General features: G+C 38.5%; 1 protein-coding gene across 3 annotated transcripts in view; it reads left to right on the plus strand.

Moving 5' to 3' along the window:
• The window catches only part of FHIT (fragile histidine triad diadenosine triphosphatase), a 1,481,620-nt gene that overhangs the window by 256,929 nt on the left and 1,200,175 nt on the right, over positions 1 to 24,516 (plus strand). For 2 of the 3 annotated variants that reach the window (XM_034997431.1, XM_034997430.1), the window contains one exon: positions 6,077 to 6,146. The exons of the other annotated variant lie outside the window; for it this stretch is intronic. The gene's annotated coding sequence lies outside the window, so the exon portion shown is untranslated. The remainder of the gene's footprint in view (positions 1 to 6,076; positions 6,147 to 24,516) is intronic. 3 annotated transcript variants of the gene reach the window in all.

A 24,516-nucleotide genomic window follows, 5' to 3' on the forward strand; every position in this document is an offset into this window, starting at 1 on the left:
TATAAAACAATATGTTTGGAGCACAATAAACCAAACCCCCATGAACCCACCACCCAATTTAAGAACTGCAATGTTACCATTTACTTATGTGTTCCTTCCCTATCTCCTCTCCTGCCTTTCCATTCCAACAGTAACCACTGTACTGCAGGAATGAATGTACTTCATACATTTTCCACATACACTTCCTTCCTTTTCTCATAAAAAATAATTTTGCCACATTTGTATATATCCCTAAACAAGATATATTTTAGTTTTTGAGCATTATAAAAATGGCTTTATACCATATGTCTCTGCTTCCCAGCTTCTTCACATCATGGCACACGCTGAACTTGAAAATATTGTACAGTGCCTTGGGATAAATGCTATCTATGTCTCATCACAAGACTCCAGCTACTATTAATCCCCAGAACAGAGGGGGTCAGGATATTAGGACCTCTGTAACCTAGTCACTGAGGCACACTACTTGGAAAGCACTGCTGTATGTAGTGTTCTCTCCACTTGATTTTTTTCTTAGATCTATCTTAGATTTTTTCTTTCTTTAGATTTATGCACATTGCTTTTCACTGCTCTATAATAATCCTGTGTCAACACCCGAGAATTTCCATCTTATTCTGTTTAGACCCCCTCTTTACTTTTCACTTACACTACCAATAACACTAGCATACTGTGACTTATGGAAAACTGCTGAATTTGGTTTCATGTTTTTCTAGGATTCAGAGAGGTACTTTTAAATGTTGGTTTTAAAAATATGTTTTGTTTTAGATTGGGTCTTGAGTATAAGGCAGCAAGAGATAGAATTAATTGGATCATTATATATAAATACAGCCTTTTCTATTTAATCACGTGGTTATGACAAAACAGCAACATGTACCAGTGAATCCACCTTCAGATCAGTAGAAATTGACTTTAGGCAAGCAAACTAGGGAGTTCTGAATTATGAAGATTTCATAATGACATTAATGTTTTTAATAGTTGTTATATATTTGGATCTGAAATAACGGTATGATTATTTAGTTCAGCAAGGGCAAATATATTTCACTTCATGTTCTAAATCATTTTAGTTGGTAGTGTTCACCTGGAGTACTATGGGAAAAATGTTTTCAATCCATTTCAGGGTCTTTGGCTAAGAATTCAATTATTGATGTCTGCCCTAGGTTTGCATAATGGGAGTGAAGACATATGTGCTAGGTATTTGCATTCCCTAATCTTCCTGTTTGCTTCTCCTATGATTATCTTGAACCCATCTTGATCATGTGAATATGATTTAATATGTAGCTTACCCCTCTTGGAAAACCAAAGTCATAATTAAAAAAGTTAAAAAGCATCACATCACATAGTTGTGCCCTTTTCTCTGGTCATTTATTATGGTCCCTAATTACCTGCATCGTAGGATACTTTTCTCACAAGTATGCAAGATATTCCACTCCTTTAGTAAAGCGTATTTTATCATCATTATTGAGCCCCAAGCTGAAAAATAGATAAAATGTCCTTTAGTATTCTTAGTTTCAGAGTTTTGAACTTAGCTTTACATAGATAGATCTTGTCCACTGTAATTTAAAACAATTAGAGCTACGAAGCTTCTTTAGAGTTTCCAGATCCTATTAAATGTTATTTTTAAGATAACATCTTTTCTTGTCCTTCGTTTATGAATGTTTGATCAGGAAATGGTCATAAAAAGCTTCAAATCCCAATTGAATAATGCATTCTCAAAAGTAGCTGCCAAGTGTAAATACCACTGATATACATTCATGCATATGGTAGTATATAAATAACCAGGAAAGCATAGCAAAGGTCAATCAATTATGTATAGGTCAGAATGCTTTCCATCTGGATTGAGTCATTTTAGCAAATGACATCATGTGTCCTTTGGAGTTATTGTGAAATGTGGCTTGAGTCATTATAGATTGGCTTCTTCCCTGGGTTACCAGGATGGCAGTGGTAAGGCTCAATAAATAAGTGTATTGGACTTTGCAAGAGCATATTTGCATAATTGGGGTGTAGTGATGAAGGCTTCTTAATCTAGAGAAAACCTTTGGGCCCTATCCACCAATTTCTAGTTTTTTATCCTTCTTGGTTGTTTTTTTTTTTAAGGACTTGAAGACAAAAGAGTTGGAAATGAGCCAGATGCTCTTTAAATAACTGCAGTGGATATCTTTCCATGAAATTGCCAGCAGGGAATCAATAGTAATAAATCTGGTACCCTTCTAATCTCTTTAAACTTCACCATTGCTCTTCTGGAATGGTGCTAGTTGGACCCTGTAAATTTGGTTTATAATTTATATTTGATCTGATGGGGAGTGGTCTCACCAGATTGCCAGACTCTAGAGTGACTGGCAGGTTGGGATGTTGTATGAGATGGAAGGGATGTTGGCATTTTCCAGTTGGCACAACAGGAACTGAATTTAGCTTATAGACCAAGTGATAAAAGTAGCTGCCAAGTCCAGTCATTTCTGATTAGTCAGGGCCTAAGGAGGTAAATGTTACTTGACAGAATTTAATGTGTGATTTTTTCCTCCCTTCAGGATATTTTGAAAATGTTAAAAAGTTGTTGTTGTTGTTGTTTAAAATAGGATGACTTACATAAGAAGGACTTAGAGTCAAAATTCATGTCATGTTTTATAGGCATTTATAGTTGGAATCTAAGTTTGGTTCTGAGATCTTAGAAGGAAGAAGGCTTGGGCATCTCTAGGAATGATGAAAGGAAACGGTCCTTGTCTTTAGGGAGCTTATAGTCTAGGGGGAAGACAGACATGCAAACACATTACCACAGTATAAAATAATAGCTCTAATAAGATATATGTGTAAATCCAGGCAGGACTGATATTTCTGTCACTTATTTATATTATATTATCCTTTACTTACTTATTTGGACCCTAAATGGCTGAGAAACATGCCTATACTTATTCTTATTATCAGGGTACTTTGAAAGTGAACTTGCAGTTTTCAAGATGGCTACCCTGTGTTTTGGTTATCCAGAGGTAATGTGGCTTCCTTCTCTTGGAATGGTACTTACTGTTCTGTATACAACCCAAAGCCTTAACTTCTAGTAAAACTCCACAGATTCCTAGGGACTATTTTTGATCACATCTACATGGTCACCAAAACAAATGGGGAAAAGATGAATATAAAGTTCAAGTTGCAGTTGTTTCTTGTGGTAACTAACAGCTGATTTGCAAGGTTTTATCTTCTTCCCCCACTATTATCTTTGAGATTGTAATCTGTGGTCACAGATTGATCAGCTAGTTCAGGGTGGTATAAATCAGTCACACAAAAAGGGGCCTATTTGACCACCTGGCATACTTCTGCTTATATCTCATTTTATAAAATCACTTCTAGTTGTAAGGGGTCCTGGAGAGAGGGGGTTATTAACAGAGACTGGGTTGACCAACTGATGACTGCCAAACTTTATTATCCAAAAATAACCATTGTCAATACTCTACCTACTGTGTTTGCAATGTTTTCCTTCTTAATAATACTATGAATCTTTTTTTCATGTTATTAAATATTCTACCACATAATTTTTAATGTCTGCATAATATTCCTCTTTATGGCTATACCATATTTAATTTGAACAATCTTCTTTTGTTTGAAATTTAGAATTGCCAGTTTTTGCTATTATAAATAGTACAGTGGTAAACATCCTTGTAGTTACATCTTTTTCAGAACTCTTTTGACCTTTTTTCTTTCATTTTGATTCTCTCTTTAAAAAAATCAGCAAATTACAATGATGTAAGTAAATATTTAGTTACTCTCTTTACACAGAGTCTGGGGAGAGTAATTTTTTTTTGAGAGAGAGTGAGAGAGCATGCATACATGCACATGAGCAGTAGGGGAGGGGGAGAGTGAAAGGGAGAGAGAGAATTTCAAGCAGGCTCCTCACCCAGTGTGGAGCCTGATCTCACGACCCTGAGATCATGACCTGAGCTGGAAACCAAGAGTCTGATGCTCAACTGACTGAGCTACCCAGGCACCCCGAGGAATTCTTTAATAACTCAGATAACTTAGATTATTCTACAGGATGCAAAATATCTTATTGATTTGGCAAAATCAGAGAAGCAATTGGTAAATACAGAGAGAGGAAAGGGAGGAAGGAAGTGACCAATTTTCTGATGGAATCAACTGAGTTGGTTCAGTTAAAATGGCTTTAATGAGTTTTACAGGTCTGATTAAGGGCATCTGGCAGTGGATTAATTTTCAGAATCCCTTCTGCCTGAAAATATATTTTCATCTGACATTGTGTTTCTTTTTGTACAAAGGTTGTCAAATGAGAATGTGACGGTAGCTCATCTCACAACTCACCTGCCAGAATGTATTGTAGGCATGTTGAGGTTGAAAGCCTGGCATCCACACCAGCTAAAAGCAGACACTAGAGAAATTTGGCTTCCAGAAGAGTAAAATTGGAAATGCTGACACTATCCACCACCACCCCCAACCCCGTCATTGCTGTGGTCTTTGGGAGGGGATTAATGGTGCTTTTCCTTGTTTGAGAACTAAAAAGGGATCAGCAAAACCAAGCATAGGGCAGAGAGTTCTGGTTCTTGCTGAGTACATTACCTCTTAGAACGGGGTTTTAAATGTCAATGCTTTTTCTAATGTATGTGAGGAATCCTAATTGAGAAACTGGCCCATATGCTTAGACTATATCCAACTCTGTTTCTTTTTTTAATGCTGCAAAATAAGGTTAATTTTTATGGTGAATATTTTATGGCCCGCTTTCTGTTATGTGCCAGACAAATTGAAGGCAATGCAAACTGATGGGTGGTGAAGATAAAAGAGCAGTGTTGACCTTTTGGTAAATCATTCATCAGACTGCTTCATCTGTAAGTGGTTTTCCAGTTGCACCTCATATTTGCTAATCACTGTGTTTGACTCTCAGTTCTACAGGGGCTGGTTGTCTTGTGGATTACCTTTTCTTCCCCCACCCCGTCTAACCCCCCCCCTCCCTTTTTTTTAAACTTTGGTTATTAGTATTATAGCTATTTCATTACCTGTTAGTTCCTCCACCAGAGGGGGCTTGTGGGTAGAGAAACACTGGGAATTAATAATTCAGTCTCTTTTTGTCTCTCTTCTCTGTGTCTCTTAAGGTTTCTCCTCAGAAGCTGAGATGTGCTTTAAGCATTCCATTCACTTACTCTCCTTTGAGTTTTCTTGTTCCCAATGAAACTGAGTTACAAAACAACTGTCTTTGACAGTGACCACAGAATAGAAGAGTGAACTAACTGGTGTTAATGGTTTAGCACCAGTATAATTTTTGGCTTCTATGTTGATCAAAGTCCCATTGGGGAAACCAAAAGTGAGAGCAAGAATAGTCTCTTAGTTTAACCCTGGTCAAATACTAGAAACTATGGAATTTATTATGGTGAAAACATAAATCTATATCCTGGACCCAAAGTGGATCCAAGGCTGGGCATCTCATAGAATCAACTTCACCAATGTTGTGGGCCTCTGTGGTTCTTCATTTCTTGATACTTCTGCTTGATTCTGGCCAATCCCTAGAGTTCAGCAGTGTGGTTAATACAGAAGACCCTTTGGGGTGCCAGGGTGGCTCAGTCGATTGAGGGTCTGCCTTCGGCTCAGGTCATGATCCTGGGGTCCTGGGATCAAGCCCCCCATGTGGGGCTCACTGCTCAGTGAGGAGTCTGCTTCTCCCTCTGCCTGCCACTCCCCCTGCTTGTGCTCTCTCTCTCTCTGTCAAATCAATCAATCAATCTAGGAAAAAAATTACAGAAGACCCTTTAAGTCTGAATTAGCCTACAAGATATGAAGGACAACATGGACATGCTTGGCATCTGATCTAGGTCAGAACACTTAGGGAAAAGATTCTGCCTTAGGACTGAAAGAAATTGACCTTTGTCTACTAGGGAGTCCAACCATTTATAGTGCTATGCTGATTAACCCCACAGAAGTTGTTTCTTAATTATGTATTTTAAGGTTTTTGAACCAGGGATTGTGTCCCGTCTCTAGGGACTGCTAGTATTTTGATATTTTGATTGCAATTAAATGGAAATTGGAAACACTGAGAGACAGAAACTAATCAGACGTGTTTCACTGTTCCTTTATTCCCAATCAAATGCAGTGTTGAGAAATATCCAGATACTACCTGCACTCTTCCTGTCTCCTGCTTGAACCTGAGATTCTTCCACTGGGTGAGTGGTCCTGGGCCCAGATTGGCATTACCCATTTGGTTGCTGAGGGCAGTTTGACAGAGTTTTTGCTGGTACGTTTGCTGCTGAGTCTTTAAGGGCATGACCATAACACCTTTCTGGAAGTCTGTGTGTGTGGTGGGGTAGATGTGGGAGTGCATGACCCTTTTTTATTATTTTGTTAAAACACTAATTATAGTTTTATGGCTGCAGCCAATCATAATACTTTTACCTTTTTTTGGATAACAAAGAACATACTTCTTTCTATTCTCTTGTAAAAACACAAAAAAGCAAGAAACATGATTTCTAAAAAGCAGTTTCTTTTAACAGGGAAATCTCAGAAGTTACATTTTTTTTCTCCTTTTGTTAGAGATAGAAAGCCAGCCTTTGGGGAAAGGACACTTAGGTCCCAGAGAAACAGGCAATAGTGATAGTCTATTAATACCAGATCGTTCTTATGAGAAGGAATAATTTTTACATGGTGGTGACATTTTAGGCTTTAAAAGGAGATTTTCTGTAGTGTTTTCCATAACAGTGTGGCCCAGAAGTTAGTCTGGGAGGAGGCAAATGAACTAAAATGAATTTTTGGAATCTTGCTTATTGAAAATGCTGATGCTGTCAAGTGTGACTTATCTCACCATCCTGCTCCAAACCCACAGACTTCACTAGACTCACATCTACCCTTGCCCCTTTTCCTTAAGACTCAGAGACCAAGAAGAATTTCCTGCATCTTTAAACTCATCTGTGAATGTTCCCTTCACCTTTTACTCTTTTCCACTATCCAATATGGTAACCACTGGCCACATGTGGCTATTTACATTCAAATTAATTTAAATTAAACAAAATTTAAAAAAATTATTTCCTTAGTCCCGCTAGCCTCTTTTCAAGGGCTTGATAGGCACCTGTGGCTATTGGCTATCTTATTGAAGAGCATGGCTCTAGAACATTTCCATCATCACAAGCAATTCTGTTGGGATAGTCCTGCTCGGATCGTCTTGAACATCCTCCTAAGGATATTGCTTCCCTGTCACCCTCTCAGGTGGTCACTGTTTATTCTCAGTGTCTGGAGTGGAGTTGGTGTCATTCTTCATCCTCATCACCACTTCTAGACAGCTTCTTTTCTCTTCATGCACAGAAGCACTTTGAAAGCAGGTGCTGTTGGACTATACCCTACTGCCTACTCTTCTGAATGTATTGAAAATTTTACCCCCAGCTCACTCACTGTCTTTATGCCCATCCCCATCCTGCCATCATTGTTGGTAAAAAATATCCACATGGAAGACTCATCTCTGACCTCTCGTTTCCTTGAGTTTCTCACTGGCAAATGTCTCCTCTACCTATTGGTCATACTCCAGACCAATGGTTCTCAACTTAGGAAGCTCCCCTCTCCTAGAGGGAATTTGCAAATGTAAGGAATGCTACAGGCCTTCAGAAGGTAGGAATTAAGGATGCTCCCTGTCATTCAGTACCCAAGAGAGTTCTACAAAATAAAGAATTGTTGCATCCCAAATGTCATAGAGTCCTTGTTAAGAAACATTTTGCTGGGGCGCCTGGGTGGCTCAATCGGTTAAGTGTCTGCCTTCAGCTCAGGTCATGATCCCAGGGTCCTGGGATGGAGTCCCACATCGAGCTCCCTGCCAAGCAGGGAGTCTGCTTCTCTCTCTGTCTGCCACTCACCCCTGCTTGTTCTCTGTCTCTCTCTCTCCCTGTCCAATAAATAAATAAATAATATCTTTAAAAAAGAAAGAAAGAAACATTGTGCTGACCTTCAAAATGCATTTCAAAGCATCTCCCTGACCACCACCTCCTGTCTTTCCAAGGACGTCATCTCATGTGACACCAACATTCCTACTTCAATAGGAGTTCTTTGACTCCTTGGGGCCTCCAGTCTACGGACCCACTGTTACTCTGCACTAATCATTATTCCTCTCATGCCCTCACTTCCCTCCTTACCAAGTTTAGGTGCTGTCTTCTCTATCATCCTCATCTGGCATAACTCTTGACTCTCACTGAGCTTTCTGTTTGCTTTGGGTCTGAGTGCAGAGAAGAACACTAAGTTTTATGGACTTACCTTAAATTTATGTTCTCTAATTTCAAGTAGATCCTCTGCTCCACTTGGCAATTCTACCGTATTTATTTAGTACTCCTACTCTCTGAGACAGCTCTTTTACACCTTCACCTATGCCTCAAACCTCCAACTCCCATCCCCAATTCTCCCACTCAGCTGATGCCCTCACTTCATATTTCATTGGTGAAATAGAAACAATCAGAGCAAACCACCTCCGCTCCTCCAGCAAATTTGCATTCCTACCTGTTTGCAAATCCTGGTAAAGGTTTTTTTTCATTTGCATTCCTTTCGTACTCTGAGCCAGATGATGATTCAAGTCTCTCACTGCTTTTCTCTATTTGAAAGATTGGGAAACCTTCTTTTGTACAGTGTCCCATAACATCATTTGGCTTTCACTTGATATAAACACATCATTTACATATTAATTCTGCCTTTGTTCTTTTCTCATTAGTCCATAACAATTAAAATAGACCATTACTCTGCCACACTATGAGTTTTTATGATGTCATATCGAAGTCTCCATTAATTAAATAACTTCATAAATTAAAGCCTTATTTGGTGACAATATCTTTCAGTTGCAAATCGTCTCCACTAAAGAGCACAATGGCAGACTTGGGACAATTTTAGCATTAGGACATACCAGCCTAACAGCCAGATGTGCTTACTGACACATTGAAAGTTAAAAGCTGTCACTTTAGGTGATTGTTTGGTGCCAATGACACTGAGAGCAGAAAAGAGTGGATGGGGTGGGGGAGAAAAGGACACACTCAGGCACTGCCATTGGAAAGCACAGCTCAATTATCAGGTTGTCATTTAGATTCTTTAGATTGTTCATTAGATTGAACCACAAATTAAAATAAAAATTCTCCCAGGATGTTTGGAGCTATGAGACTGTGTCATTGGATTTCAGTTTGAGAGGCACTGACCTGCAGGGTAAAGTTCAAATTTCTTACCTGAAAATACAAGGCCCTCATTTAACTGGAGGGTGAATTTGAGTGGAGCGGGAGTAAGATGAAGGCAGTGAGAAAGAAGTTATTAATGTGGTTGTCGTGGGAAGAGATGAAGAGAGCTGGAGTGGGGAAGCGGTGCAGGAAAGGGAGAGACAGAATAAGAGCGGGATCAGATAGAAATGAAAAACATAGTGGGGTAATGGGGAAGAGGGAAGAACAGAGCATCAGAGGTAGATGACAGATAGATTCTTTTATATTCATGTTATAGGTAAGGAAATACAATAGTGGACTGGACATCTTGATTTGGGATTTTATGTGTAGGTGTTATTTTATAAGGATTTATTACCTTCCAGCTTTAAGAGAATTTAGTTTGCTGATGTGTCTAAATGACTTATCAAGAATAACGAAATTATGAGCATAAGCTAGATACAGCAGTGCTTGCTGTGGTATGCAGTACTTGATACATTTAGATAATCCCTAATTCTGGGGAAATTGTAGATCAATTTGATGGTTGAAATAAGGCCCAACATATCAGTAATCATAATACAAAAATGATTAATTTTAGCTGTCAGTAGACGAAGATTTTTAAGTTGGATGGGGAAGGGAAAACAGGTCTCTTTACTCTTTATAAACTATTTACAAGGTACATCCCTATTAGGGATAGGAAGATTGAAAGAAAATAGATGGAAATTGATATAATAATATTCCATGCAAATACCTTTCAAAAGAAAGCTGGTGGATGCTGTATTAATATTAGACAAAATGTGCTTTTTAAAATTATTATTATGTTACGTTAATCACTATACCTTACATCATTAGTTTTTGATGTAGTGTTCCATGCTTCATTGTTTGCATATAACACCCAGTGCTCCATGCAGAGCATGCCCTCTTTAATACCCATCACCAGGTTAACCCATCCCCCCACCCACCTCCCCTCTAGAACCCTCAGTTTATTTTTCAGAGTCCATAGTCTCTCATGGTTCGTCTCCCCCTCCAATTCCCCCCCCTTCATTCTTCCCTTCCTGCTATCTTCTTCTTCTTCTTTTTTTTTTGAACATATAATACATTGTTTCAGAGGTACAGATCTGTGATTCAACAATCCTACACAATTCACAGCGCTCACCATAGCACATACCCTCCCCTATGTCTATCACCCAGCCACCCCATCCCTCCCACCCCCCTCAACTCCAGCAACCCTCAGTTTGTTTCCTGAGATTAAGAATTCCTCATATCAGTGAGGTCATATGATACATGTCTTTCTGTGATTGACTTATTTCGCTCAGCATAACAAAATGTGCTTTAAAACAAAAAGCATTATTATGGTTAGAGAGAGTTATTATTTAATGATAAAAGAACAATTTACTAGGAAGATATATTAATCTTGAACCTACACTACCGAGCAGCATCATTTCAAAAATATATAAAATAAAAATCAACAGAATCATCATGAGATATTGAGAATATAAGTAATCATAATCAGGCAGTTCCAAACATATTCTCTCAGATACTGATAAATAAAATAACTTAAAAAATTAGAAAGGATAAAGAAGATTTAAATAATAGAACCGATTAGCTTGATCAAATGGACGTATATAGGACTTAGAACTCCATTAGCAGAGAATATTTATCTGTAGAAAGTCTAAACACCGGTGAATACAAATTCTATTGACTACATTTTTTTATCCCAGAGAAGAAAAAATTCAGAGGTGAAAAACTAATAGACATCAAAAACTTCATACATTTGGAAACTCAAGATCATACTTCCAAATGATTTTTGAGTCAAAGAAAAGTGATGAGAGAAATTAGTAGATACTTTATTTTAAATCTTGTGGGGTATAAAGGGATACGCAGAAGGACACTTACAGATTCACAAATTCATGTATTAGAAATAAAGGAATGCCAGTTATTAGTGAGTTAAGTATTCAACCAAAAAGGCATAAATAGCAGAGTAAACCCAGATACAGGTGAGGGATAATGCAAAATGTGACAAAAACAAATGAGATCAAATATAAAAGGAACAGTTAGTAGAAAAGATCAACAAAGCAAAAGATGATTCTTTGAAAGATGCTCCAAACACATACACATCTGGCAAATGTGATCAATTACAGAAACAAAGAGGGAGGGGAGGACACAAATAATATTAGAAATGAAAAGGGAATCCTAAGTATAGACACAGTAGACATCACAAGGTCAAAAGAATATACTGTGAATAACTCGATGGTACTATATTTGAAAACATATGTTCTAATATATAAGAGAGCCCAGTACACAGATGGTAATATACATTCTAAGCTTAGGTCCCAACAAGAGACGTGAGAAACATAGTGTCTAACTTGAGTCTGCACCGTAGACCACTCGACCGTCCTGACACAGCTGCCTGAGGTCTAGCTGAGTTGGGTTTGAGGCTGGCTCCCCGGAGTAAAAAATCATTCATTCGTACAAATATTTATGGACACTTATTGTCTACTTGGACTTATGCTGCTGCTAGCTTATATTTTCATGAGGGAGGTAGACATTAAGCAAATCAATACAAAAATAGATATTTACAGTTGTGGTAAGTGAAATAGGAAAGGTAAGAGCGTTTAACTGAGGAACCAAATCTTATTAGGGTAAAGGGCAGATTAACAAAGGTTTCCTGGAAAAGTGACAGTGAAGCTGTGACCTAAATTATGAGCAGGAATTATCCAGGCGAGAAAGTGGTACAGAGTCCGAAGACATAGATCATAGAGTGGGAGGGTGGAAAGGTGTGAGATTCCATTTTGGCAATTGCCCTTGGAATATGGTAAGTGTTTGTATGAGCCAAATGCATCAAATTCACACATCTCTGTAAAACACAAACACATTTTCACTTGTTAATAGATTTATGTAAATGCTTAAGAATATAATCTGTAGAGAAAGTATAAAAACAAGGATGGGAAGGAAATAAACCAACTTCATTCAGAACAGTGATTGCGTCCAGAGAAGGGAGAGCAGAGGGCCTTCTTCTACATCCATCCCTTGTTATTGGCAGTTGCCTTCCTGAAAGGAAGTATGAAGTTAGCCACAGTCATGTGTTTGCTAATTTCTTTATGTAAGTGTTGGCCTTAATCTGCAATGGAGCCCTTAATTATAAAACATCAGGCAGGAAGTGAAACTGAGAGATGCCATTCTGAAGGGAGCGGTGGTTTAGACAGTACTACTCAAAATGGGAAGAGGGAGGTGCCGAAATCGAGAGTAAGGGTTTAGAACTGCACTGTTCAACATGGTAACCACTAGTCTCACATGCCTGTTGAGTACTTGAAATGTGGCCAGTGTGAACTGAGACATGCTCTAAGTGTAAAATATATACCAGATTCCGAAGACAATATTTAAAAAATGCAAAATACCTCAATAATATTTTTATAATATTAATGTAACATATTATATTAACAAATTAGTTACAAACATATTAATATTATAATACAGTAATTACACAATATAATGTTAAAATGATATGATGTGGATATATTGGGTTCTATGAAATATTATTAAAATTAACCTACCTGTTTCTTTTTACATTTTTTAATGTGGCTCCTGGAAAGTTTAAAATTATACAAGTGGCCAACATCACATACCTATTGGACCGTGCTGGTTCTGAAATTTTTGTAGTGATTTGGCTTTGCCACAGTATCCAAGTGCATCTTTTAGTTGTATTTTACAAATGTGTCATCAAGCCCACCGTGTATTGGGAATGAAAGATATAGTCCACTGGTATTACATCACAGATAGTTTGCAAAGCTCTGCTTTATACCATTCGTATCTTCCAGAGTGCTTTAGCTGCAGCTGTGCTTACTGTAGGAAAATGAATTTATTGTCAGTTTCCTAGAGCTCTGTGAAATATTCTAAAGAAGTGACTGTTAAATTGATTTGGCCCCCTGAGTATGAAAAAAGTGATTGATAATGATGTTCTCAAATAATCCTCAGATTTGCTCATATTAATTTTCAGTTAGTACCTTGTATATTGGAATTACAGAGACATATAACAAAAACTATTGTAAAGGATACACTTTTTAAAAGTCCAATTGAAGGATCTGTTTGGCATCAACCAGTGGTTATTTTAAGAATTGAAAAACAGAGGGTGGGGAAGCTCATATCTCAAATTAGTTACTTTGCAGCATTGATAATATACTTAAGTAATTGTGTTCCTTAGGTTTTGTTCTATAAAATTGACTTATTTTCGTCGGAATGGACTAGTTAACATTGGACTTTGAGTTTGGCACACGTGAGCATGTGATTTACAGGGCAATTTTTCTCATCAAAACCTGGGCAGAACCATTTATTTTAAAACCATTATTTATTTTACAATGGGAAGATGGAGCAGATTAAAGGAGCATAAAACCATGATAAATCACCCAATCTTTATCCCATAGAAAATCTTTTAAATGGCTCTTAAAGTAATGGCAGTAAAACCATCTCAGAGAGTTTGTATTTGGATGGTTTTCTAGCATATGGTATAGTTATGTAGATTAAAATCTAATTAACGAGCAATTTATAAGTTTCAGACATTGTCTGTGTGATTCTTTTTCAATAAAAAGTTAAGTGTCTTTTTTCCTTAGCCAAGTTTCTGAGTCTCGCTCATGAGTAAAGAGAATCTAGACTGAAATTTTCAGCTATTGCAAATCAAAGGCCCAAGAAATGAACTCTCTTTTAGTTTTTATTTAATTTAATAATTAATTTTTATATCAAAGTTTAAGAACATGTGTACTTATGCTTACTATAGATTATTATGCAAGAAAAGAATTTTTATAACTTATCTCATTTTGTTTGATTCAGTTTCCATTTATATCTTAGGTTATAATAATTTCTGTAGTTAAAAATAATGGAGCTACATTTCTCTGATAGTATTCTTTAGTACTTTTGTAATGATAAGTGAAATTATATCCTATAGAATCTTTGGACTGGTTAAAGAATACTAAAGGGTAGAAAATAATTGAAATGGAAGAGATCTGCTTATAGTCATGGTGTGGGGGGTCTGTGTCCTATTATGGATGGTGTCCTATTGTGAATGTTTTGTCTCTAGTGAATCGTAGACTCTTGGTCAGTGGTTGGCGAACTTTTTCTGAAAAGGACCAGAGACTAAATATTGTGGACTTTCTTGGTCTCTGTTCCAGTCATTCAACTCTGCTATTATTGGGTGAAACCAGCCTTAAGCAATATATAAATGAATGGGTGTGTGTCTACCCAACAATTGACCCAACAATTCTGTATCTGGGAATGTTCCCTGGGAAATAATCAGAGGCTTTGGCAGAGAAGTGTGTACAGGAATCTCTATCATGGTATTGCTTCATGGCATGGAAAGCTATTTATGAGCCCTGGTTAATTAAAAGGAAAGCAATAAGGCAGAACTTCAGGTGTGCTCCTACTTTGATGTAACGTAGGCCTGTATGTTGGGTTGGACCATGGAAATGCAGAAGAAGAAGGAGACGGATTTCCTCTGAGGAACTTGGAACATTGTTGTTCTATTGGCAAGGCTGTTCCTGTTATGGCAACAGATGCAGGGAGCTGCAACCAGCACAAGCTGTGTTTTTCTCCCATTGGTGACTCCATCCTCCCTGGTGCAGTTTAACATTCAATTCATCAAATGAACTCCTCTTGTTGAGATTCCTTACCCATCAGATTGCTGTCTGATTGGGATTTGGCATTGCATGGAGGACTTCTTCAGGAAGGGAATGTACTGGTCATTCTGACATCTGTGTGGCAGATAGACTGCAAGCTGTAGACTCCTCCTTTGACATTCTGGGTTTATGCGTTAGTCTAGTGATCTTGTTTACTGAAGTCCACCTGCTGAGAGATGGACTCTGTACCGTGTGCCAAGAACAGTAAGGCTCAGGGTGCCAAAACCCGGTGAAGGACCTTCCTCAGGTATGATTGATGACCTTCAGTCGGGCCCTCCTGCAGGTGGCATTCTGTATTTCCACACAGTAGAATGCTCGAGCCTTTTCCTGTTTGAAATGTTGCCCCTTCCCACTCGCAAGGTCTGTGCTTCTTTGGTTTTTCTCTCTTCAGCCCTGGCTTGCTCGGTTTTCCTTATTGCTTCTTGTCAACTGACAGAAGCACAGTGGGGAGAGACCGGTGCACAGGAGACATTTCTGCTGCTGGTATTTTACTTTCTCCTGGAGTTTTTGTGGGATGACATTGATTTCGAGTGCAGAGAGCACTCGGCTTTGGAGCAGGCCCGTGGAGAAGCAGAGTCCCTCGGGCCTGCTGTGAGGCCAGAATCCCCTTGTCCCAGCGACAGGGACTGGCATTTGTTGAGACTGTGGGACATGCCCCTAATGCCAGGAGCTTCTGGTGGTGACGATCAGCGTGAGGAAAGGCAGTGGACCGTTTCTCCACCTGAGGGAGGCAGACATTTTGTGAGCTCCCATGATTTTTCTCATCAGACTCTGAAACAGCATTTCACTGTATTTTGATACAAATGTTCAAACTACATATTAGGGATAATTTCTACCTCATCTGGGGGACAAGTCAGAATGATCGTATCTCCATTAGAGAAAATGAAGAGGCCTCTGCGTCTGACACTACTTCATTAAAGAGAAAATATTTTCCCAGTAGGCAAAAGCTGCTGGCTAAATACAGCCCCAAATTCAAGATCATTTCTACCAAGAACTCTTATGTCAGCTTCCTTTTTCATGAATTAACATGGATCTGTGGAATTTACATTTCTTACAAAATACTTACCCATTTTCCCTTTTCAGCAGGTGAGAGAAAATCCTAATTCAAAACACATTCTTTTGTCACTTTGGAGGCTGATTGGGGATGAGAGTTCTTTGATTTAAAGAAATCCCCAAAGTGATCAGTAAAACTGCTTATAGAATTTGAGGTTATATATCTCGAGGAAGATTTAGGTCTGAGAAGTTAAAGACTTTAATTTGTGAAGTGTTGATGGCATCACTTTGCTTAGCAATACAGTGAAGTCATTGTTTAAAAGTCGAGTGAATACATTTTAGCCTCATCAATGAAATGTATCAAGTACCAGCAAGTAGTGAAATGATGTCAAGAAAAATAACATTTCATTTTTTCTTTGCATTCTTTGTACTGAAAAAAAATGAAAATTGCCCTCTTTTTGAGTTCATGCTACAAACGCTTATAAAATTTACATTGAATACTTAGATGTTTATGTGAGCGTAGCTCAATTTATAAGTCTGAACGCTATCAACACAACAATTAATTTTAGAAAATTGTCAGTCAGCAGACATGCTGGGGCTAGAATAAGATGATTCATTTGCTGTATAGGCAGTAATGTATGTTATAAAAAATCAAGAGAGAGTCACACAGAAAAGGAAAAAAATGAATGTAGATCAATAATTTAATTTAGCTCTGACCTGGCTAAGTTCTATAGCATGGTTCATAATTTTTCAGTGATAGACCCTTAACATCTTACGTATAGTCCTTCAGTTTTGTATTGATCTTTCCTAATGTGTTTAGAAGGAATAACATATCTCAAATCTTTAACAAAAATATGTTTTGTTGGCCTGCAAATGTTAACCAAAATATGTCACCTTATTAACCTTATTTATTCTGTTTGCGGAACTACTTTTTTTCCTGGCTAAATAATTTTAAAATTTAGAAGAGAAATGGGTAGTAAATGAACAATGACTTAGAGGGCAAGTTCATGGAGTTCTCTCTTAGTTAATAGATTCTTAGTCTTTCTGCATTACTTAATTGCTTATTAACACTGGAACTCTTGATGTTGTATGTATGGTGTATATTTATTCCATGGAAAATTATTAATTTTTAATGGAACTAAGTGGCCGCTTGGACCAGGGACCCTAGCTATTAATCAGGAGGCAAGTGATTAAATGGCTTTCATGTTCATTAGTTATTCAAGAAAGTTCATTTATGAAGTCTGTAACACTAGAACAAAGTTTTTATAAGTGGGTTTGCACTAGTACATTTTAATACTGTATACATTTTACTTTATACTTTATATTATATATATATATATATACACACACTATACTTTATGTGCTATGAGCCATGCATTAAGGATTCAGTAATGAACAAGCCTGTTGCCCCTGTCCTCATGAAGCTTTCAGGCAGTGAGCAGAACAGAAATGCATCAGTGTTGTGAAGGGAAGTACAGAGGGCTACTCAAGCAGTTTGGGAGACTCTGTTTCGCGTGACTCCTCTCCATACTCAGAAAGTGATTCTTCTCTGCACAAATTTCCTGAGTCTCCTAGAAATTCTGATTGCCTTCTGAGAAAATATTTTGTTTAGAATGCTGGAGTCCTAGTTTCTTAGAGCTAGAGGAGACCTGAAAAGTCATCCACAGGCTGCCCCCTTGCGTTCCCCTGCCCTCAGGCTGGGCAGGTCCAATACCCAGAGAGAAGTATGTTCATTCATGGTGCCATTTCTGGACTGTGTGGATTGTTTGAAAGTTCTTCCAAATAATGAAATAAAGCTTATTTCCCTACAAATTCTTTTTATTGGTTCCAGTTTTCTATTTTGGTAAAACTATCTCATTTACCTATTATTTGGAACACTTATCACAATTTTTCATGTATTTGTGTGATTTGTTTTATTATGAGTATGTGACCCCTGTTAGATGTATGTATTCCGACAACAAGATTGTGTCTGTTGTTGCTCACTGTTATTTCTCTAGCACTATCTCAGCACTAGGGAATAAACACGTGAATAAATGAATGTTTTGTCCCAGAAGTTTTAGGGAAGAATGCATTAGGTAAAGTTTCTTTACCTATTTAGTCCCTTAACTATTTGACGACAACAGTCATGGTTCTTTGCCTTCTCCAGTTTTTCTCATCTTCAAGTCAAGACTCATTTCCTTTAACTTTCTTTCCACAGGATGTGGTGTCTGGTCCTTCACTTCCAATGCACCCTGATTTGTTAATAGAAAAACTAAGTCTCACACCAGGAGCTTTTGGGGGAAGGCATCACAGAAGAGCTGCACGTTGATTCTGGGCCTTGATGTGGGGGGAAGTGTTCTCCAGGCTAGCAAGGAAGGAAGGGCACTTTCAGGGGTGAACGTAGAGCAACGGTATAAAAACGTCCACTCAGCTTGCAGGTTTTTTTTACCAGGCCCTCCAACTTCCTACTTGGATCATCTTAGGGCAATTGTTGCTCTCTTTTGTCCATCTTCCTCATGAACCTCACTATCTGTTCACCTTGATCATTTCCTTGATATTGCCCCACCTTTCAGGGCGGCCTGAGATTTAGAGCTGATGTTAGGGAGTTAGTCTGTGTTCAAATCTGGGTTCTGCCCATGTTTTTCACGGCCTGAGGCAAGGTAGGGTACTTCTTTGAGATTTAGTGTTTTCTTTAAAATGCAGAAAATAAGAATACTCACTTTATAAAATCATTGTGAGAATTACCAATAAATTACACGTGAAGCACCTGACCCATAGTAAGTTCCTAACACACTGTGACTCTCACGCTTGCTCCCCTCCCCTCTGGTGACCTGTTAGAGCTCACTTCCAGTGGGATAGCCACCTGTCCGAGGCCCCACAGACACCCCATCAGGGGTCAGTAGAGGTGGCGCTATTTCAATTTCTTCCACCCACACAGCTGATGGGTTGGCGGGTCCATCTTTGTTTCTTTCAGGCTCTGGGCTCCTGGGATCCAGAGATTTTTTTTTTTTTTGATTGGACTGTGCAGGAATCAGATTCAACACATTCTCCCTTTCATTTCTCTCATTCTGGGTCTCTGTTTCTCCTGGTGTTACAAGGGTTTGGCTTTCTTCGATCTTGTCTCTCTTCGCTTCATCTGGGCAACCAACGTACTCATTTCATTCTGGTCAAGATTTCTCTCAATAGGTTTATTGCAGATTGCTGCAGCTGCAATCAGTGTTTACAATCTGACGACAGAGTTGGAGATTAAGGCTTGTCATCACTATTTAACCTCAAATTAAGCAGTTTCTGGTCCCGTTGCGTGCCCTTCCACACACCCGAGAGAGCAGCTAACACGGTGCCTAGAGTCCTACCAGATTCTGGGTTGCACCCATGGAAAGCAGGGCCCGGCTTAGCAGCCACTCTGGAGGGCAACACTATCTGATCCCTAATCAGGTGCCTGAGGATTGAAGTGAGGCTGCTTTGTCAAGTGTGTGTAAAGGGAGGGGAAGAAGGGAGAGTGGTCTTGTGGTTCTGGGAAGCATGTGGTCTGTGAACGGCAGAGAGGGTGAGCCAACAAGCATTCCAGAGACAGAAAAAAAACCTCTCGGTTCCTAATATTAAGAAAACTTTGTTTTTCATATTACAGAAATAATATATGCCAATAGTAAAATTATAAATGATAATTGTAAAAAAAAGGAGGGAGAAAATAAATTCATCCAAATTCTTTTTCTTCATGCATGCTTTTTTTTTTTTTTTTAAGATTTTATTTATTTATTTGACAGAGAGAAACACAGTGAGAGAGGGAACACGAGTAGGGGGAGTGGGAGAGGGAGAAGCAGGCTTCCCGCCGAGCAGGGAGCCAGATGCAGGGCTGGATCCCAGGACCCTGAGACCATGACCTGAGCCGAAGGCAGATGCTTAACTGACTGAGCTACTTAGGCGCCCCTCTCTTTACTTTTTAAAATGTGACTACTACACACTTTAAAATTAAAAATGTGCCTTGTATTATATTTCTATTGGACAGTGCTATTTTAGAGCTTTTACTTTGCATATATAAAATTAAAAGAAAAAGCAGGTATTCTACATATTACTTTGTATTTTCCTTTCTCAGTTCATAATAGATTGTGAATATGTTCATGTCTTAAACTATATGATATGGCGTGATTTTTAGTAATTTGTAATATTTCATTATATGATGTGCCTTAATTGATTAATCTAATCCCCTATGGTTGAACACTTAGGTTATTACCATTAACATTTTTTTCAAATTATTCATGAACGTGCTTCTGGCTATATATTTGGCTTTATCCTTAAGTATGCTCCTAGGATTTGTTTCTGGAAGCCAATTAATTGAGTCATAGGCTTGCTTGTGTTGTTTAAGCAAATTGCCATATAGACAGGTAGCACTGATTCATACTTATTTGGGCGGTTTATGAGAACGCTCATTTTACTTCACCTTTATTAAACACCAGATATCATCGTTCTTTTTTTTAATTCTTAAAAATTTTTATTTTTAATTCTTAAGGGTTTTTTTGTTAAAGTATAGTCGACATACAATGTTAGATTAGTTTTAGCTGTACAGCATAGTGATTCAACAAGGTCATGCTCTGCTCACCACAAGTGTAACCACCAGCCGGCACCATACAATGCCATTGACTATATTCTCTGTGCCGTACCTTTCATCCCTGTGACTTCTTCATTCCATAACTGGAAGCCTGTATCTCCCACTCCCCTTCACCCATTTTGCCCATCCCCCCAACCCCTGTAATCTGGCAATCACTGATTTGTTCTCTATTTTTGGGTCTGTTTCGGTTTGTTTGTTTGTTAGGTTCCATATGTACGTGAAATCATATTATCATTGTTCTTAATTCTTATTTTAATGGGCAGCATTGTTATGGGTTTGCTCAGCAAATTAATGAGTCTTAGGCTTGCTAGTTTCTATACTGGTCCTGTGGTACTTCAGATGACTTTCTTTTATCCATCAATTATTCTTTTATCCATCAACTATTGAGCATCCATAGTATGTCCAGCACTGCCCAAAGATTTGTAGAAGCCATGATATCTGATTTCTGGAAATACCCTTTATATTTTTTAAATTTTTATTTATTTATGTGAGAGAGAGAGAAAAAACGAGCAGAAGGGCCAGAGGGAAAGGGAGAGAATCTCAAACAGACTGTGCACAGAGCCCAAGGTGGGGCTCGATCTCACAACCCTGAGATCACCACCTAAGCTGAAACCAAGAGTTGGATACTTAACCAGCTGCACCACCCAGGTGTCCCTGGAAATCCCTTATATTTAATATTTAAGTTGGAAAAGAAAAGAAGAGAAAATAAATAGGGCATGGACCATGTGAGTCTTACTTACCACAATATTCCCAGCACCTAAACAGAGTGTCTGGCACATGGTAGACTCCCAGTAACTAATGTTGAATAATGCTGTATGATAATGTTTACACACATCATGAGGAAAACAAAATAAAAGGGAGATGATTCTAAGACAGGAACAGTTAGGGAAGGCTGCCTGCCATTGTCTTAACCCAACAGAAACCAGTGGGCTTGGGAGCTGAGTCTGCAGAGGGCTGCAGGAGAGAGGCCACCAAAAGAGCAGACAAAAAATCCCAAGGGGTAAATGGAGAAAAGCCAGGACACCAGCTCTGATACCGACTCTGGCGTAGGGCATTTACCCTTTCTGAGCTTTGGTTTCTGCCTCTGTGCATACTAATCCCTACCTCAGAAGTTTATAATGGAAATAAACGAAGGAGAGCACTTAGCACCTGATATTTCTTTACTTATATTCATCAGTGGCTTAGCTCTATCAACTTCTTACTGTCTGTTCCTTTAGCATTTCTTATAAGTTAATCAGAAGGGAAAACAGAGAAAGTTACCCTGATAGACCCGGACCTTCTATTTAGACTTGAAAAGTTCTACACACCCCAGTGAGGTGACCGTTTGCATGCTGAATTGTGCATATCAAACCCTTACACTCTGCTAAAAATCTGTAGGATTTTTCATGTAGTTGGATAATTAGGCCACCTGCTGTTGGCTCTGCTCAAAAATGGTCATTTAAGTGTCCTTTTATTATTCTTGGCATCCACTGGGAAGTTTAAATAGCCACTGCCGATGTGGTTTCTATAAACTCTTTAAAAAATGCTGAAATTGAACAGAGTTTAATAAAATTGCCGGACTGTTAGCTCTAGCAAGCTCTCCCAGAGATAAACCTGAAAAAACAAACCCCAAACCCCAAAGTAAATACTTCTATAAATCGGGGCTTTCACAAGTGCTCTCAGGGGAATGTAGTTTGACTCATACAGAGTTAAGTTTACAAGCTAGGGTGGAAGCTGGCAGCTCCTGAGCTGATTTGAGCCCCCTCATTCCTCTTAACAGAAATCTGTACTAAAAAAGAGTGGCAGCATTCGGAACCAAGGGACCCCGAAATAGCATCTCCCTAATTTTTTACGTAAAAAAAAAAAAAAAGAATAGTGAGGTAGTGCAAAATAAATGAATGTACTTCAAGTGTATGAATTTCTTAAGTCACCAGGCCCTTTTAGGGAATGTAATTTTTAAATGAATAAGATATCAAATAAGAAGAACAGCTTATGTATGTATGCAACCTTTACAAGGTCCTCGTCACTATTTAAAATGCTTTATGCATATTATCTCATTTAATCCTTACAACAACCCTGTGAGTGAAGAGCATTTTCTTCATTTTGCAGATAAGGAAAGTGAGATTTAGAGCAATGAAGCCAAGTGATTGCAGGCAGGGTTGAAACATAGCATTTGAGTCCAGAGTTGAACTCTCAACTGCTGTTCTATGCCATTTCTCTCCTATGAAATTACCTGAGAATGTGAGATAATTTTTTTTTAATTTATTTATTTCACAGAGAGAGAGAGAGGTGGGGGAGGGGCAGAGGGAGAGACTCTTCAAGCAGACTCCCCACTGAGTGCAGAGCCTGATGTGGGGCTCAATCCCATGACCCATGAGATCATGACCTGAGCTGAAACCAAGAGTCAGACACTCAACCGACTGAGCCACCCCCCACCCCTGTGAGGAAATTTTGTTAAAGATAATAGCTCAGGGAAGCCTGTGTGGGGGACTCAGGTACAGTTTTTATTCCCACAAATTACCTGCAGATTATAGACATGTTCTTTGGTTTATGACTAGACAACACCTTCTTAATGGATCTCAGTATCAAATCTGCTGCACTAGTTGAGCTAAAGGTGTTTTATAGCCAATGAAGCAAGATGTTTACCCAGCTTTTGGTTCATATTAGTGATTTTTTATTTTTAACAGCTAAATGTTATTAAAAAATGTGACTCACACTAGTTATATCATGTGTTGAAAGATATTTTTAATTGTACTTTTATTGACTCTGAGAGAATGCATAGTGGATTCCACAGTTTTAATTAACTGTTCCTCCTCTGACATTTCATTACTGGTTTCAGAAGTGATAGAAGATTCCAGAGCTACCTGTCAGAATTTTTCTATACAGAAGCTAAGATGGAGAAATATTAGAGTGTCTTAGTAATTGGAGAAGAAAGACACAGAAAGGAGGGGGATGGCTGTTAGCTTCACATGTTACTAACGTAGTAAACAAAACTTCCATCATTTTAGGTATTTTTTTTTAAAGATTTATTTATTTATTTGAGAGAGAGAGAGAGAGAGCAAGAGAGCATGCACACACACACACACGCAGTGGGGAGGGGCAGAGGGAGAAGAGAATCTTAAGCAGACTCAGTGCGGCATATGGAGCTGGCCATGGGGCTCGATCTCACAACCCTGAGATCATGACCTGAGCTGAAACCAAGAGTCAGATGCTTAACCAACTGCACCACCCAGGCACTCCATTTTAGGTAAATTTTTAAAATTTGAGCAAGTAACAGACTAATTGAAATTAAAAATAAAGAAATCACTTACTTCAACTATTATTTTTGTATTACAAAAACAAGAGCTTCCTCCTGAAAGTGAGCACCACCCAGAAATCATGTATCTTTACCTGAAAGAGTTTCTGAGGATTTTCTGTGAGTCAGTAGAGGCAAAAATGTGAAGGTCAAAGATAATGGGTCCCCATCTAACACTGGACTGATTTACCAAGCACCTAGGACACATTTTTATTTCTTTTTTTTATAGTAAAAGCCAGAGAGAACACAGTGGAATTTAAACACAGTTTCTGTATCTGGTGCCCACATGGGCAGATGAAGGTAAAGAGGCCAATTTATCCAGAAAATATGCCCAAGCACATAATTACCTCCCTTGACATCTGATGAAACTTTGCCACATCCCCACAGAAAAATCTCTGGGCAGTCTTTCCGAGTCATTTTAAGAGATCTCGCCATGGCAGGTGAGTTTATTTATTTATTTCCATTTTGAGACCTTCACCTTTCCAGACTCTCTTTTAAGGTTTACCTCCTGTATAATGAATGGAGACAGCAGGTACTTCATTACCAGGTATCCCTCTGCTGCAGGCGCTGTCCAGAGAAGTTTCTCTCTGTTTGTCTTGCAAGCTTCATTTATTTTCCTGAGCTTTCTAATGTGGGCTGAGCCCGGCTGACTACATTATTAAATTACCATTATTACACTGTGATGTCTTGGCATGATCAGGGGCTGAGTTGGAAAGGTTAGTGTTGGATGGGGACCATGTTTTCTCCCATTCTTGAGTTGCCCCAAATGGACCTTAGCTGACTTGCTCGGTCAATATCAGCACTAAGATTCTATGAAGAAAAGGGCAGATCTGACCACAACTGAGGCATTTCTTCTACACTGTAAGGAAT

This window comes from Mirounga leonina, unplaced genomic scaffold (assembly GCF_011800145.1).
Source record: "Mirounga leonina isolate KUSES-001 unplaced genomic scaffold, KU_Mleo_1.0 Mir_94, whole genome shotgun sequence".
Lineage (NCBI taxonomy): Eukaryota > Metazoa > Chordata > Mammalia > Carnivora > Phocidae > Mirounga > Mirounga leonina.